This window comes from Belonocnema kinseyi, chromosome 9 (assembly GCF_010883055.1).
Source record: "Belonocnema kinseyi isolate 2016_QV_RU_SX_M_011 chromosome 9, B_treatae_v1, whole genome shotgun sequence".
Taxonomy (NCBI): domain Eukaryota; kingdom Metazoa; phylum Arthropoda; class Insecta; order Hymenoptera; family Cynipidae; genus Belonocnema; species Belonocnema kinseyi.
Genome location: NC_046665.1, coordinates 15827746 through 15830230, shown reverse-complemented (window position 1 = coordinate 15830230; position 2485 = coordinate 15827746). Strand labels below are relative to the sequence as shown.

At 34.6% G+C, this 2485-nt stretch overlaps 1 protein-coding gene across 7 annotated transcripts in view; it reads right to left on the bottom strand.

Annotated features, from left to right (window-relative positions):
- The window catches only part of LOC117179929, a 1200486-nt gene that overhangs the window by 281312 nt on the left and 916689 nt on the right, over positions 1–2485 (bottom strand). Inside the window, exons 7-8 of one of the 7 annotated variants that reach the window (XR_004467971.1) lie at positions 2275–2379; positions 1551–1658 (exon numbers count right to left, since the gene is read on the bottom strand). The exons of the other annotated variants lie outside the window; for them this stretch is intronic. The gene's annotated coding sequence lies outside the window, so the exon portion shown is untranslated. Of the gene's footprint in view, positions 1–1550; positions 1659–2274; positions 2380–2485 lie in introns of those variants that run through there. 7 annotated transcript variants of the gene reach the window in all.

The following is a 2485-nucleotide window of genomic DNA, read 5'->3' as shown; positions in this document are numbered from 1 at the left end:
AGTAGCGGATATTTGGAGTGCTTTTCGTTCAAAACTATCAAATTCATTCCGAGTGTAAGCAACCATTTTTATGAGCCCACGGTACTGACCGATAACCTCAGCTATGCTAATGTCAACTTTTTGCAGTTTCTGATTGACACCGTTGATTCTTGAAAGCAAAAAAGACCACAAAACCAGCATAAAAGCAACCTCCAGTTTTTCCAATTGTTCACGAATGCCTTTAGCTTCCTGTTTGGTGATTGCATTTTCCGTATCAGTTTTTTCTATCGTTTTTAAAATCTCAACTATGTCTTGAAAATATTGATTCAAAACCTCAACTGCGTCATCACGAGCAGACCATCTAGTAGTGGACAAAGATGCTAATGTGATTGATTTAGTTTTTTCAGTGGATCTTAAAATTTCCCATCGATGTGTAGACGCTGTGAAGAAATTGTACAAGGTTTGAAGCAAGTTAAAAAATAAAACTGCTTCTGAACAACTTTCCACTGCATGAACTCCTACCAAATTCAAAGAGTGAGCACCACATGGAGCATAAATAGCTAAACCATTGATTTCGCGAACTCGCGCTTGTAAACCCTTGTACATGCCTGAACAATTGCTGGCGTTATCGTAAGATTGACCTCTGCAGTCAATAACTTTCAGGCCGAAAGCCTCCAAAGTAGAAACCACTGCATCTGCCAATTCATGCCCCTTATGCCCGGGATTCTTAACGAATAACAAAAAACGTTTTACCGGATCACCATCGTCAGTGACATATCTAATTACGAAGGCAAGTTGGTCTACGTGTGATACATCAGGTGTTGAATCTACTATTATTGAATAATATTTCGCTTTTTTAATTTCTTCAATTATAGTTTTTGACAACGCTTCCGCCATCAACGCAAGAAATTCTTCATACGTTGCTTTAGTTAAATAACTAGTTCTACCAGAGCCCTTGTTGCCAAACATCCTGATGTGATCCTTCATAAAAGGATCAAGTTCCGCGAGAAATTCGATCAGCATTAGAAAGTTGCCATTATCTGGTGAGCCTAATGTTTCATCGCTACCCCTAAACGCAAGACCACGCGAAGCTAAAGTTTTTGTAGCTGAAACAACTCTACGTAAAACACTTTTCCAATAGGAAATCTCCCCCTCAAGTTGAGAGGTTAAATTGCCATCGATTCTGTTTTGAGTGTTAGCTAATTGCTTTAGCTTCAAGACATTTTCTGTATGGCAGTGAGAATTTTCATGATCAGAAACACTAGAACCCGCGTGTTTCCAGTCATTGAAACCGTTCCTTCCATTAAAAGAACAATCAAGATCAAATAGAAGGCATGGTACACAAAAAACGGTACCTTGCGATTCTGAAAAAACGAGCCAAGAGCGAGATATTTCTTCTCCATTGCGAAGTTTCCATGTGAATAATCCTCGCGATAGATATCTTGAGACTCCATCATATTTTCTTTTTGAACTCTCAAAATTGAGGTTCATATTTTGTTTCCATCCATGTACAGCTACATGATCTCGAACGAAATCACTTACCACCCATTTGGCTGGATCGTCACTTAAGATAATTTCGTTGAGAGGGATGCTATCTTTTTTTTCAGATGTAGTGTTCCGAGTTTTTTCATAATAGGAAGCATGTTTTGATGTATTATCGTTCAGAATGACGTCATCATCTGAAACCAAATATGGATATTTTTAACAATTCGATTAATGTCACAGATGTCATCAAACATATCCAGTATTCCACCCAGAGATAAATAATGTTTCAACTCAATAATGTATATAATAATAATAATTTTTTTCTGCATAAAATTCCATTGTTCGAAAAGTATTTCAAGTTTTTCACGATTAAAAAAAACCTAATAAATCTATTGTAAAAATATTCAAACATGAATTTTAGGTTTTTTCTATGATTTTCTTAAAGGTTATACAAATCAATATATGTTTTCCGTGTATCTCCTTTTTGTTGAGAACATGAATTAAAAGCAATATCAGTAAATTTATATCAACTGATGTAATATCTGCTTTTATTAAAATGTACAAATTATCATCAGAAAAATATGAAATATATACCTGCTACTGAATCTTGTAACGATTCGTTACTATCTCGGTATTTCTCAGTTGTTTCTGAATTGTTTTCTGTCAAATTTTCGCACACGTTATCGCGCTCTGTAAATATTCGAAATAATAATTTTTGACATAAGCCCGAAAATAGGAATTACACATGGACAGAAAAACTTATTCAAACATTTTCACTATTACTCTACATTAAACAGGTGTAACTTTTACCTCGTTCTACTGAATTATATTCCCGATTATAACTCGATCGTTCTCCTTTGTTTTCAGTCGATTTTGAACAGTCATTCAATGAATTTCGACGCAATTCATTGGAATCTGCAAACATAACCTCATAATTAAATTGTAAACAATATATATTTAATAATACATTAATTAAAGTTAGTAATTTTACGCACACAAAACATAGGAATTATACATTTAA